Here is a 15,092-nt window from a genome sequence, read left to right as displayed (position 1 = left end):
ACGCAAAACCTATCCAACAACTAGCAAATGACTTTAACCAATACTTTGCAGACTCCATCCAAGAACTGCACAGAAATATTCCCCAATCACAAAACGTGATCCTCCACTTTGACCACAATCAAAACAGATATTATGGTTCTCAACCATAAAAGAAGCAGAACTTCTCTCTGTAATATATCAAATCAAACCAAACAAATGCCCAGGAATTGATGGTATAAGACCAAAGGATATCAAGCAACATGCAACTAGCTTAAGCCCTATCTTACTAAAATTACTAAATAAAATATTTAAAACAGGACAGATACCAAGTATGCTAAAGACCGCCATAATCACACCCATATACAAACATGGAAAAAGAAATTTAATCAGCAATTACAGATTCATAGCAACCAGTGCCGACACTAGGGTATTTGCCGCCTGCATGGAATTTCTATCTAAGCGCCCCTGTAACTATCCGGGTGTGTGTGGTTCTTTTACGATAATAAAAATTTAAATTATTTAAAATTTCTTAAATAAATTTTGAGAGACTAGCCACACGTTGGTTCGCTAAATGTAACGAACAAGGGGGTGTTGACTAGGCAGGATAATCGTTAAAAACCCGAATATTCAAAAAATTCTCAAATTTAAAGCAAATTTTGATAAAGCCACTTACTTCACTTTAATCGTTGAATATAATAATACAGGGATTATAGCCTTCTCACCGGCCCTAATGGCTAACAAAATTAAAATGAATTTTAATTAAAGTTAAAATTTATTTGAACTAAAGTTTAAATTTTTTTTGCATTTTACAAGTTACTAATTATAGGGGAATTAGCCTGCTGAATACAGGATACAAAATATATGCAGGAATATTAAAAGAGACACTAAGCAGCATTTTAGAAAACAAATTACTAGAAGAACAAAATGGTTTCCGAAAAGGCCGATCCTGCATAGATCCAATTTTTACTTTAAAATTATTAATAGAAAAGAGAAGTGAATTTCAAAAAGAAACACACGTGGCCTTTATTGATTATAAAAAAAGCCTTTGACAAAATTAGTAGACAAAAATTGTTTAAAATATTAACCAATTTAAACATACCAAACCAACTTTTACAATCTATTCAATAAATATATACAGGAAAAAAAAATAGCAGTTAAATTAGAACACATCTCAAAATGGAAAGATATATCAAGAGGAGTACGACAAGGATGTACCTTCTCACCTCTGCTTTTCAATATATATATAAATGAAATATTAACAATCTGGAAACAGCATAACCCATTTGGTATACAAATGACCCTGCAAATGAAGATAGATACACTACTAGTTGCAGATGATCAAATAGTATTAGCTACGTAAAGGGGATAAAAATCCCTTATTGTTTTTCAGCCAGTATGCGAAACTCTAAGATCTAAAACTACGATCTAAACGTTTCATGTCGACGAACTGTCGACGGATCCAAGCGTAAGTGACCACTTGGTAGTGCCACACCAAGGCAACTCGATGCAAAGGTGGAGTAAGCTCCCTCACTATTCTTGATATTTTCTCATAATGTAAAAACACACAGCTCCTAGAAGATGTAGTACTGCTTTACATTATGAGGAGAGGTCACTATTATCCCATATAAATTTCATATTATCCCCAAAACACAATACGGTTTTCAGAAAAATAAGGGAACAATATTTCTCTTGGAAGACTTATACAGACGTAATTAATACCGCCTTAGACAAAAACAAAATTGCCATGGTAGTCTTTAATGATCTAACTAAAGCATTTGATACACTCATAGATCAAACCTTACTAGAAAAGCTGAGGCATGTTGGAATAGACGGGCCTCTGCACAGGTGGTTTACAAACTACCTTCAAAATAGAAAGCATATCACACGTATACGGGACAAACCGAAGTAGAGAGCTACCAGTAACGTGTGGAGTGTCACAGGGAGCTGTACTCTCCCCATCTCTATTCAACATTTATATGCACGATATTTATCAGCTACTTCTCAAAGGTAAGATCTTCCAATACGCAGACGATACAGCAATAATATCCATCCACAATAACGCAAGCATAGCCCAAACAAATATACAACATGACATAAATCTGCTCATAGACTGGCTCACTAAAAACTCCATACACCTAAACTCAGATAAGACAAAATTAATGATATTCAGAAATCTACTGACTCGACCAGTTGATAACAAATATATAACCATCCAACATCTACTCTCCAACATAAAAAACACACAGAACAGTAAAACCACTACAATCACTCAGGTTGAAACAATACGATACCTTGGAATTTACTTCGATGCAGATATGAACTAGAATAGCCACATAAACCATCTACACAACAAACTCCGAACAATAACTGGCAAACTCTACAGATTAAAAGACGTAGTTCCCACAAGCCTAAAAACACTAATATACAAAGCACTATGCCAAAATATACTAAGATACGCTATAACAACGTATGCTTTCTGCGCACCCTGCAAACTAAATAGATTAATGTCGTTACAGTACAAAATGATAAAACTGATCTTTTGGGAATAAAGAGACAATATCGACTATATATACACTGCAATGTCAGAACACAAAATACTGACAGCAAAACACTTATGTCACCATGCAGCTCTGCTAAAACATTATTTCGATGTTTTACTTTACAGAACAGTCAGAAATGCATACCGTATAACAAGACCTCAGACAAGTAATTATATCACATATAAATACAATAATCACTACGGAAAGGCCACACGAACCTTCTACATCCCAGACATGATAAACAAATTACCTTTTGAATACAGAAACCTTACAAACTACAATAGCCTGAAACACAAAAAGCTATGAACAAGAAACACGCACCCTAAATACCATATAAACTTAATGAAGCACAATATATTAGTTCAGGCTTCCAGTTCAGCGACACATCAAGACATTCCAAGTTATCGCGCGCGCGCGCGCGCGCGCGTGTGTGTGTGTGTGCGTGTGTGTGTGTGCGTGTGTGTGCGTGCGTGCGTGCGTGCGTGCGTGCGTGCATGCGAGTGCGCGCGCGCGCGCGAATCTCTCAATCAACGGCTGCAGTAGAAATCAAATCTATTAGACATCAGTCTACTTTTCAACACAGCAAACAAACCAATAAATAATAATTAACTGGTGTCACCTCAGATATGCTGACAAATAAGCTTCGAGGTTGAAAGCTGAGAAATTACATCTCATTCAAGATCAATTAAAAAAAAAAAAAGAAAAAAAACGGAAAAAAATCCAAATTCATGTAACTACAGCACTTTTAAGTGCTGTAGTTACAGCGCTTAAATATACTAAAAAAATTAATTAAATTAAAATTAAAAAAATTGTTTATATATATAACTCATTTTTAAATGAAAAAATGATGTATTATTATTATTAATAATATATTATGCAGGGAAAAAAAAGAAAAGAAAGAAAAAAATCTGTACGAATTTAATTGTTACAAAAAAAAATTAAACCTGTTGTAAATATGTAATCATAATTTTACTAATAATAAAAAGGATGGAATTTTTTTTAAAAGAAAATATGTAATAAAGTATGTATCATATGTAATCAAATGCATGTAATGTATGTATCATATGTAATAAAAAAAATATTATTATGACGGGTGTCCTGTGGAGTCAAAAAAAAAAAAAAAAAAACTCATGGCCGAAGACCCTATATTGACACATTAGCCATCATTCGCACAGTACCTATCATACCTCACCTTAAACTCATTCACAGTCAACACTCGCAACCACCTCTGGCAACCCATTCCACCCATTCACCACTCTCCAAGCAAAAAATCTACTCCTAACACCTTTGTTAACCACATTCTTACACAATTTCCAAGAGTGACCCTTCATTCTCTCCCCTCCTGCACTATACCGAAACATCAGTGTCAATGCTATAGAACCTCTTTAATAACTTATATAAGTTTTATAACTTCTATCATATCTCATCTCTTACGCCTATCAGCTAGTTTTTGGATCCCACAGACCTTCAACTTATTCTCAGAGGAAGCTTTCCACAGATCTGAAATCATTCTGGAATACAAAACAAGGTGAAACAAGTTTGACCTTCCATATTTCCTATTCCTGCTATCTTTCTTTATCGCATTTTTCAAGAATCATGCTACCTGGAATTATCCTAATCGGTTCTATGTATCATTCTTTTAATGAAGCTGTTCTAAGAACAATAACGAAATGAATGGGATGGGTTTCGTACATCTCACTTCCCCTAAGATGACAGGCTTCGGTAACTCAATTTTCACTTCATCAAGTGGCAACCCTTGTCACCTGTTCATTGTGATGTCAATTATTATTATCGTCAGCCTACCACTAGGAAATTCAAGTTCATCTGGAGGATAACGGTATAAACAAAGCCGGCGCTAGGGTCTTTGCCGCTCGCATGCAATGTCTATCTAAGCTCCCCTGTAACGATCCAGGCGTGTCTGCTGTTCTTTTACGATAATAAAAATTTTAATTATTTGAAATTTCTTAAATAAATTTTGACAGAACAGCCACACGTTGGGTCGCTAAATGTAACGAACCGGGGGTGTTGACTAGGCAGGATAATCATTAAAAACCCGAATATTCAAAAAATTCTCAAAAGTTAAAGCAAATTTTCATAAAGCCACTTTACTTTAATCGTTGAATATAATGATACAGGGATTATAGCCTTCTCACCGACCCGAATCGCTAACAAAAATAAAATGAATTTTAATTTAAAGTTAAAATTTATTTGAACTGAAGTTTAAAAAATTCTTGCATTTTACTAAATTCTTAGTAAGTTGTAAAAAACTTTTAATAATTTTTTATAAGTGGAACTATCTTTTAGGAAAATAAAAGAAACTCAAGATACATGAAAAAATAAGAAAAGAATTCAGAAATAATAATTAGAACATTTTATTAATATTAATATAAGTATTCAAAAATTAAATCTTTACAGAATGACAGAAAATAAATTAAATTACATAAATATACTTGAAATTTTTAAATTAAAATTTTAGGGTTCTTGAGTTCATATTCACCAAATTAGAAATAATGGTCTTAACGTCTAATTCCGCACATCCATTATTTTCAATAGCTATTAACGCCAAACTAACAAGCCTTTTTTCTGACATACTTGTTCTTAAGTAGGTTTTAATCAATTTTAACTTGGAAAAGGAACGTTCACCGCTCGCTACACTAACCGGTAAGGTTAATAGTATTCTTAAGGCAATTGAAAAGTTAGGGAAAGCTAAATTATTGGACACAATAAAATTAAGAATATCGAAAGGGTTTTGAATATTTAAATTATCCTTTCGAAAAATATCCTGGAAAGCACATAACTCGTCATATAGTTCTATTGCATTTACGTCTTTATTTTCGCCGTCCATCAAGAGAATCTCTAAATCGTCACAATTTTTTCGTAAATCTTCGTTATTAATTTGTAGTAATCTATACAATAAATTTAAATTATCATAATATGTTTTTAGTTTTAAAACGTTCTATTAACGAACACATTGCAACGTCTAGAAGTGTATAAATCACATTCACTCTAAATTTATCTTGTCTAAGGTGTGCAGTCTAAAATTATGGAATAATATTTAGATTTTCGAATTGATAATAAAATTGTATCCCTGATTGCATTGCTTAAAGTTTCCAATATTTCATTTTGACTTTCTTTACTCAAATAGTGTACTCTATTGTTCCTTGTAGGGCCCTTTCAACATGATTTTCCATAACGGGATCAAACTTCACAAACAGTTAGACTAATTTTAAAAAATTGCCGTTATTCCTTTCATATAATTTATCAGATGATCTGCGAAAAGCTAAATTTGGCTACCAAGGAATTTTATAATTTCAATCAAGCGTTCTAAAACACTCGTCCAATGTTTCTTTTCCATTTCATACATGCTTTGAGTCTGGCAATCAATAGTTGTTTTGTTTTTTAAATTTTTATCAAGTTCCTTCCATTTTAAGGAATTTTTCATGTGAGCTAAACTAGTCTCATGTCTATGCAAAGTTGTACTTACATTTCTCCAATCATTATAACCTTCTACAAGACTGCTTGATTCAGTAGGTGTGAAAAGTTTGCAACAAAAGCAAAAAACAGAATTTAAAGTTTCGGAATAAATGAGTCATGTTCTTGGCACGAGCCGCCCGTTTTCCGTTGTTCTATTATAATACGTGTCGCCAAATTTACGACCATATGTATCTCTGGGATATATTATATTTTTCTTTTGAACAGGCCCCATTTCAATTAAAACAACTCGTAATTTTTCATCAATATTTCCCCATTCACCTGGATCTTCTAAATTTACATAGAATACCAATGTGTCAGTTTCGTGGTCAACTACAACTAAATCTTCTCCTAACTGTTTTTCACTTAAATCCTGCGTCTTGTTATCTTGTTCAACAGTTGTAATAGTACTTTCATTCAAACTGGATGATGGGCACGGTTCGTCAACTCTGATTTCTGATGTATCGAGTTGGTTACAATCTGCATCAGAATATTTTAATATTTTAACAAATTATTAAGTGCCCCAGTTTGTTTCTTAATATCAGCTTCTTTCGCAGCATGACGCTTACAATTTTGTGCACCAGATAATTTTTTTTTAAATTTTTGATTCCATTTCTATTTTTTACCCACAAGAAATTATTACTCAATACGACACAGAGACGAAACAATAGTCCGCACTGCGCTACTGTCAATAGCCTATTGAGAAGCGTACTGTTATAAATCTACTGTTGCTATCCTGTCATTACTCCGACATTGTAAAATTTTATTATTATTTTAACTTTGTATACTTGTAATTTCTATTAATTACTTGTGATGTCTTTTTTCTTTACTTTATATTTTATTCTCCGTTATTCTAATGTAGCAGTGCGCGCTTTCTCTCTCTCAGAATCTCTCTTGTTTATATTATTACGTGCTATGTTTACAAGAAAGTCAAATAAGATTTATTTACATTACTATGAAATGTACACGAATTTAAACATTAGGGAGATTGCTTTCTCTATCCTTCTATAAAAACTCTTTAGCAAAATTTAGAACCTTTTTCTTCAACTTTAAAATACTTTCTTTAACACAAAACGTTATCGACTCTCGGTTTATAAATTTTACTTATTAAACTCTTAGCTTACTCGCAATGAGGTTACCTAAATCTCTCTGTTAAGTTATCTTTACAAATTTGATATCAACTTCTAACATGCCAATTGATTCTCTTAAGGACACTTCTTAACCTTATTAAACATCAAACATATATCTTAAAAGTCTTTCTAATACAACTATAAGAAGAATTATATAAAAGTTTTGAACTTACAAAGGCTCTGTATCTCACAATCAGTCAAAAAGTCTTTCACTAAAAGTTCTATGGCAATTCTTTCATCTCAGATCTTCATCTGGAATTTTGGCTTCGGCTATATCAATTGGGAATATAACGGGACTCGTACAGTTCCGGAAAAATGTTATTCTCCCACGGCGAAAAGAAAAACTTACGAGCGAAGGTACTTCGGGAAATTTGCCTCGCCTTTTCTCCTCTACTTGGGCTCTCCGAAAATGCGTGGATGACTTCTGTCTCAAGTAGCTTGAATTGCCGCCTCTAAGAAACTGAAAATGCCACCTCCAAGAAAAATGAAACTGTTGTCAACTGTCAATCAGGACCCCTCTGGACTGGAAACTTTTCTCTTCTATGGCGTTTGGGACTTCTCCTTTCGGCAATTTGAAAGCCCTGTCTGTGGCCTAGAAGTCGTTTCTCTCTAGCGACGTCTCGAACCGAGAAGCTCCTTTCTGGAAGTGGAAAACTCCTCTCTCAACCAACGTCTGGATCTGGGATGTTCTCTGACGATCTCTGGAACCGAGCAGCTCTGACTCTCTTCGACAACGTCTGGGATGGACCGGACAGCTTTAGCAATGTCTGAAACCGAGCAGCCTCCTCTTTGACAGCGTCTGGAACCGGGCAGCCTCTCCTGTCTCTCTCTGTGGACGTCTCTGGAACCGGGCCCCCCCTCTACTTCTGCAGCAATCTCAGGATCCGTGCAGCCCCCTCTGTTTGCTTCAGTCCCTTTTTATTATACCTCCTCTGAGAACTTGCATGAAGTTTGGGACCGGGCAGCTTTAGCAATGTCTGGAACAGAGCAGCCTCCTCTTTGACAGCGTCTGGAACCAGGCAGAGAAACCCCCAAAGAATCAGTATGATTCTTTCATCTTAAGTTTCAAGTTCGGCACACTTTTTGTTCTCCGCTTTCTTTTAATTGTAAGTTGCCGGCCATCGGAAAGTTGTTTGAACCTTTCTGACTGACTTAGCAGATGTTTACACTTAGAGCCTGAAAGCCTTTCTCATACAAACAAATTTTAATAACAATCTTTCTAATGCCGCCATGTAGATCTATTACATGCAGCTTTGGCGATATAAACATTGCCTTTGTTTTTAACACTCTAACCTATTCTTATTAAAGCACTATATACAGTTAACTTGCAGAGTGTTATTTACAATAACATCTAAAAGAAACTATACAGAGACAAACAAAGTTTATTTTTACAATATTCACATGGCACTTAACCTAAGTAAACAATCGAATGTAATGTGCTTTGGAATATTTAAGCTACAATCGAGTTTTTACAGTGCCATATGACTGGTTACGTAGCAACAAATGTTTTGTAGAAAATTCGTTTCTGCGCATAAAAACCGTTCACCGTTTCACTTTACATTCTGGAGGCAAGCATTTAGCCTGCAAAATTGTAAACAGCCGGCAATATAGAATTTTTTAAAAAATTTTATTCGGTGTATCCGGCCTTGTTTATTTTAATAATGATCATTCTAAGAATTTTTTGTTTCTATGATAAAAATTTTGTTTCTTAAAAATGAACTTATGAATACGTTCCCCCGTTCCCCGGCGCCCCCTTCGTAGCGGAGCCCGCATGCTCTGCATGCCCGCTTCCGCCGGCCCTGGGTATAAACTTACGATTTTTTTTTATCTTTTTATATGACTCGTATTCACGAAACCTATGGTACATCCGTGGATGTGCTAAGGATATTTTTTCTCCATTTTCTTAAATATATATTTATTTCGTTTACATTTTTATATGGTTTTATATAGTCAGAAAAAATCCTGCACCAAACATGGAACTTTTTTTTTTTTGCCAAGCCACTTCAGGTCTCCAATAAATGGAATAAACACAAGCATTCCCGATCGAGATGAGATTTTAATCCAGAGCATGTTAATTGAAAACATGCATATCATTAATTATATGCCTGTTTTTCATGTTGAAAATTCCCAGTTTCCGGGAGAAAACAGCCTGCAACTTTTGTATGAGACCAGCTAACTTATCTTCAATTGAGAAGTTCATCGTAAAAGATCCTCGCAAGCCCTGGATGGATTCGAACTCTGCTCTTTCTGATCGAATAGGAAGGTTACGTTCCCTTCACTATTCAGCTGCAAGGTCCTATTCATTATCTGCAGTAAATTACGTTAGATAGGCGCTTTCCGTAAAATCATTCGCAAGCAATTTACTTGAAGATTAAACGAAGGAAGGATTAGAAGTATTTTTTGCAATGTTATAAGTCACCATTTTATAACTTCTTGAGTAAAAACGTTCTGAATTAGCCCTCTGATTTAAGAGGCAGGAGAAAGAGCAGTCTCCTAGGAGACTGCTCTTTCTCCTGTCATCTTATGGGAAAAAACGCACCAACTTCTTGCAACTTCTGGTGGAAAGTACAGCTGCACAAAGCGAGGTATCCAAAACAAAAGCTAATAATCGATCATTCTGTGTTTCTGGGGTGATATTTAAAGGCTAGAAGAGGCGTTGGTTAGAATATAAACCTGGTTTGAAGTCTCTAGAAGACTTCTCTCGGCAAACCAGAGATATCTTACTTCAGTAATGAAATTATGAAGATCCCTCTTTAACAAATATTCATAATATTTTACAATAAGGTAGCAATAGCATTGGATAGAGGTGAAGCTTACACAGTAATACACTATCTGATGAAAAAAAAATATCCAGACACCCCTTCGTTGTAGTGGATATGGATACATCACAACCATGGTTCACATAGGTATAACAGGAAGCACACGGTCTCGCAATTTTCATAGACAAACGTTAACAGTAAAATAGACCGTACTGAAGAGCTCAGTGACTTTCGACGCGGCATTATCATATGATGATGGATTAGTGACATGGACAGGAGACGGGATAAATAGTGGATATCAACATGTTACGTATGGGGAAGGAAGTGGCTCAGAAAGAGGGAGAGAATAAAGAGAGTTTTATAGGATAAATAGAGTTACCATGAAGATGGTAACTTATTATGGAGATTCGAAGTAATAATAATCATTTTTTGTCGAACATAGAGATATTTTTATGTCTCATGAGACGATGCTATACCTGAGTTGTATTGTAAATGCAGTATTAAATATTTTTTATTTGAGTGTAGTCTGTATCCATGGTGCATATTTCAAAAGATGCGTTTGAGAGAACTCTGTAATGTGTGCGTGTTTCGTCCATCTGGATTTTCCAACTAAACAATAATAGGAGGAAATTTTCATACACCGTGAATAGTTAAACCGGTAGCATTATATGATATTATTGGTTAATGTTTTCTAAGAAGCTTGTCTATATTTTTTTCCTACAGCTATCTCTTCTAATAATCTAATAATGATACGGTCTTGCTTTTGATGAGTGCGTGATCGCTCACATTAAATCTGTGCGTTACTATGCGCATACAGATGGGTAAACGTACATGTATAGACTGTAACCAACTGGCATTTGATTTTTAAAGAAATTTAGCATTAAGCTGTACATGTTATTTTAACATAGATTCTTCCCCCGCCCTCACATGACACTGTCTCTATTTTTTATATTAAAATCTAATTTTTTTTGTAATAAATGAATAAAACTCCTAAACCTTTCATTACTTAAGGGTAACATTTGGCTGGAAAAACCTGAGTTCAAATTCCTTCTGGGATTCCTAGAGAGGATTTAGCCATACCTAGCCACCACTTCATTATATCTCACACGAAAGTTGTCCTGAAATCCAGGTTTTTCATTCCACAAAATAAAACAATCCAACTAGAAGAACAGATGCAATTGACACACATTATATACTGGCTTCAGAGCTTTAGTTTCATTCGATCGTAATTAAAATCTAACGATTTTTCTTCTCCAAAAGGAAATCGATAGATCGGTCTTCAATACTAGATGTTTCTTGAGATCATCGCTGCCGATTATTTCAGGACTTCGGTGAAATAGCATAGAGACAACTGCTGCCATCTCATGTTCCTAAACTCTAACTGGTATCATTATCTGAAATAATGTGTTTCTGGGTTTTGGGTTAAAAACCGAGTTTCTGGAAGAAGAAAAACTACAAAAACTAAAGAGAATAGCGAGGAGATTGGGACAGTTATATTCTGCAAAAATCTGTTCTATCGCTAAAAGAAAATATATATTCTTGCAAACAAATACTTCAGCACTCTCGTAGATTTTTCTGAATCTCTAAAGGAGATATTCAGTTAAAAATAGTATACACAAATCATGATATATGCAAATGTACAGTTAGTCGTCATGTTGTGAAAAACAGTCATTTACTGTTTTTTAAAGATTCCTCTTATCACGACGAGAATCGAAATAAGGCCTTTTCTAATCGAAGGGCGCAATGTACCATCGTTCTTCCAATTGTGCAATTGAGATGGACAGGGTTGAATTTAAACACCCTGATATTTTATAGCTTTCATGGATTGTTCTCATCCAATTTACTTCATCCTGTCTTATATTTTCGCTGCTCACAAGTATTTCTATGTATTTCAATTTTATTACTTGTTCCAGTATTTCACCATTCACTTCAAATTTACTGGTTGGTTCTTTTGCAATTACCATTGTTTCTCTCTCTCTCTCTCTGTTAATATTTGCTCGAGTAGTTTGAATAATTGCTTTTGGAGACCGTCTTTGGTGTGTGTGTGTGTGTGTGTGTGTGTGTGTGTGTGTGTGTGTGTGTGTGTGTGTGTGTGTGTGTGTGTGTGTGTGTGTGTGTGTGTGTGTGCGCACGCGTTATTCTTGATGCTAGCACTTACAGGACGTCCTGTTGTCTCTTTCTGTCGAAAGCCTTCTCCAAATCAATGAAAGTCTTAACGCTGATCAAATACCGAAATTTGTTTAATCAAAAGCGCACCATGACACGAAGAAACAACTGAGACATAATTCAGAAAGGCCTTGGGAAAATGAACGTGATCATCATTGGACGATTATTATTAAACAAATTATGATTATCATAAAATAATATTTTATGCTTGGATGAAAGCAAGAGGAAACAAATGGTTAAAACTCCATCCTGTTTGGCTGATTTCGTAGATCACAGTAATTATTCAACTTGACTATATTGCTTAATGGAATACGCGTATATGTTGGGGCATGTATGAAGTTCAGAGTAAAAAAGCTTGAGTAGGTATGAAGTTAGTATTTCATTGATATTCTGTTCAGAGTCCGTAATTGATATTTTATTTAACATGGACAGGAAATACAATAAATAAATGAAGCTGTTAATTCCTAAATATCAAAATGTGGTGGAAAAAGAAATTTTAATTTATTTGTAAGCATCGTTTACAAAAAGTTAGGGTTAAAGCAAATACCGCAGATGGAACAATATACTGCACTAAGTGTAAACTTTTTTTTTTTTTTTTGGTGAGAGAGGAAGTCAATGGAAGTCATTTTCCTTCATCTCGGTAGCGGATTTATTGATTATATATCATTTAAATGTGGAATGAACGCTCAACCGAAGAAAATTACTTATCTAGAATGTTCCGAGATTGAAGGCAACAAATCGGAGATAGATAATTCTCGGCAAAATTCAGATGAAAACAGCTGGCTTTTTGTAGACGAATTCGATAAAGAAAAGAGAAGACTAATAAGCAGATAATAAGTTGTTTCAGCTTTTTAAGTGCCGGCACACTCAAGTTAGTTGATCTCATTAATACGATGTTCAGGTTTGACAGCGAAGAATTCATTGTTAGCATAATCGCAGTTAATTCGACGCGAAGCAGTATGGCCTGTGTAGTCATGTAAATCCTGGTGAATCCATCGAGTTAATTAAAATCCAAAAAGGTTCTTTTAAATAATTTAGAAATGAAAGTATATGGCAATTTAGTATTGTAAAAGTGTGGATGATATCAGTATTGGACTCATCCAATATAATACCGCATACAAAATATTCAGTCTCCTGTCTGTGGATTCTGACGTTCAAAAACGTTTAAATTTAGCAACGTTTACTCCTTCCATTCATTTGTTCATCTTTACAGTTTACTGAGATCTTCCTGAAGAGCCACTACATCGGTACCGTGATTGAGAGCCACTATCCTTCTTACTGACATTTCTTTCTCATTCACTTGATATCTATCAGAGATCTAATTACAATCTACTAGACAACTGATGATATCTGCTGTACATCCGTATGTTGCAACTTAAATATCTGCTTGTCATGTGGAAACCTGTGAAATGCTTTTGCGAAATACCGAAAATTACAATACACACACACACACACACAATTTTTATTCAGCTGAAGGACAGTTGTCAGGTTTCATAAAATGATGATTTTTTCCTCTTTCAGAAACTCCAGTTTATTTATTTATTTTTCATTTTGCAAAGCAACAAACTAGTCGAAATACACGTTGTTATTAGGCATAATGGCTTCTAGTCTAACCAAACTAAAACTAAAATTTGTAGAGCTATCTGAATTTCGATTTCAATGGGATCTTCTCCCCACAACCTCCAACAAGGTGTCTTCTTCAAACCTGTTTTTCTATATAAGCAAGCCTCTGTAGCTCAGTTAATAAATGCGATGCCCGCGAGCTAGAAAGACCCAAGTCCAGAATCCAGTCTGGGAAGTTGCAAAAAATTTTTTACAAAAGCTTTTCACCTGAATGTACGTTCGTGATTTTGATTCTTGACTTATTTTAATTTGATTTTCAGTAAAATCCGAAAGAAATGATAAAAAGTTAAAAGAAATGAAATAGATGTCTCCCATGAGTCCTTGGAAGTGTCACGAAATAATAATAATAATAATAATAATAATAATAATAATAATAATAATAATAATAATAATAATAATAATAATAATAATAATAATAATAATAAAGAAACAGGAGGATTTATTCTAGCAGTTCAAGAACACGCATTATAAACTAATGCAATCAAAGCAAAAATTTTGAATACAAATAATAACAGCAAATGCAGATTATGCGATCCGAAAGATGAGACTGAAGAAACTGATTATAAATACAGCCATGATCAAGATAATTCATTGGCATGTACAGTGGCGGCCGGTGAAAATTTTAAGTGGAGGTACTGCATATACACACACACACACAAAAAAAAAAAATTCCCCTAATCAATAACGAATTTATTAATAAATAAATTTACATATTAAAAATTGCTTTATTAAAAATATTTTGTCCTCACCACGAACAAACACCAATAATAAAAGTTTCGTATCAATGGCAATAACAAGCGCAAACGAATATCAGCGTTAGATCTCAGTGCATTTGTTTCGTGTAACGATAATTGAAAAAATATAATTCTTTTCATATTTTCAACAGTGACACTCGTCATAATTTAGCCTTGTATCTATAATAATAAATAAATAATTATAGGTTATTTTAACAAAATAAAAGATTTACAAAAAATAGTTCACCACGCACCAATAATAAACGTTTCATATCTCACAGAAATAACGTGCGTAAGCATACTAAAGATACACTGCCGTTCGAGCAGTGTGTGAATGACGTAACGTGCAATGACAAGCGCAAACGAATATCGGCATTAGATCGCAGTGCATTTGTTTCGTAATCTAAAGCGTTAATCGAACAATTCAATTATTAACTATTCAATCAATGTCAAAACATAAGCTGTAACCTTTAAAACGTTGTATTGCATTTATATAATGCTGTAAGCATTGTTATTATTTATAAACACAAACAAAATTTATTTTTTTCATTTTTTTCCTTGGGGGTACTGCAGTGTCACAGTGCTTATGTACAGGCCGCCACTGGGCATGTATGCAAAAAATATGGCTTTCCTACTTCCGATAACTGGTGGCAACATAAAATGGAAACAGTATTGAAAAACGAAAAACAG

The 15,092-nt window shown here is 34.4% G+C and overlaps 1 long non-coding RNA gene across 1 annotated transcript in view; it reads right to left on the bottom strand.

Moving 5' to 3' along the window:
• LOC150092620 (uncharacterized) overlaps positions 1-8,372 on the bottom strand; it is a 53,164-nt gene extending 44,792 nt beyond the window's left edge. The window contains exon 1 of the long non-coding RNA XR_016550509.1: positions 7,294-8,372. This is a non-coding gene — a long non-coding RNA (uncharacterized LOC150092620). The remainder of the gene's footprint in view (positions 1-7,293) is intronic.
• Between the last annotated feature and the right edge of the window lie 6,720 nt (positions 8,373-15,092).

The sequence above is a fragment of the Typopeltis vanoorti genome, chromosome 25 (genome assembly GCF_054136105.1).
Source record: "Typopeltis vanoorti isolate ZY-2024b chromosome 25, IOZ_Tvanoo_1.0, whole genome shotgun sequence".
Taxonomy (NCBI): Eukaryota; Metazoa; Arthropoda; class Arachnida; order Uropygi; family Thelyphonidae; genus Typopeltis; species Typopeltis vanoorti.
Note: the sequence above shows the minus strand (reverse complement) of the source record. Positions and strands in the feature narration are given on the sequence as shown.